This window comes from Phalaenopsis equestris, unplaced genomic scaffold (genome assembly GCF_001263595.1).
Source record: "Phalaenopsis equestris unplaced genomic scaffold, ASM126359v1 Scaffold204869, whole genome shotgun sequence".
In the NCBI taxonomy this organism is placed as follows: domain Eukaryota; kingdom Viridiplantae; phylum Streptophyta; class Magnoliopsida; order Asparagales; family Orchidaceae; genus Phalaenopsis; species Phalaenopsis equestris.
Window position 1 is genome coordinate 45991 of NW_018224399.1, and position 826 is coordinate 46816.

An 826-nucleotide genomic window follows, 5' to 3' on the forward strand; every position below is an offset into this window, starting at 1 on the left:
TGATGATGTTTTGAGGATATTTGGTGACCATAGGTTCAAGAATTGCAAAGCACCAAATCTTGTGAAGTTTGATGAGATGTCTTAATCTTAAAAGAGAGGTGGGGTGAGCCACTCCTCTAATGTTCCAACACAATATATTAATCATGGGATCCTTAGCATTCCAAAGTGGAATACTAATCACTGATAGGAGAAAATTGAATAGAAGGTTGAGACCTTGACCTAGTTCTTCCTCTATTATAAATAGAGGTAGAGCCAGAATGAGTCTTAGCCTTCCCATCCTTCATATGAGAGTTTGTTCCTTATAGAAGTTGCTGCACCTCAGAAGTCTGCTTTTTCTTTTTCCTGGTTTTCTGAATTTGCCAATCTTCTTCTATGGCCTGTTGCAAATCTGTGATATCAGCCTCAGCAATGCTAAGAGCAGCCTCATTAATTGGGGAACTTTTCATCACACTCTTTTTCCTTGTTTTTTGACTTTGCCTATCAGCTCCCAAATCCTGCTGCACTTCAACCACAACATCTACATCAGTATCAGCCTCAGTGAACAAAGGATTTTCCAGAACACATTTCCCTTTTTCAGCAAGTGTGGGGGAGGAAGGGGTAATAATTCTGACTTCATTAGGTTCAGCCCTCACGATACAACCTGTAGAAAATTCAAAGTTGATATGGGGTTCAGATAAATCCCCTAATGGATCACCAGGGGGAAAGTAGCAGGAGGATTAGTGTTCTTATCAGAAGGAGTTTTACTATTTTGCCTGACAGTCTCCCTGTGATTAATAATAGTGGTATGATTGCTTTGTCCCTGATTAGAAACCTAACTAGCTACCCT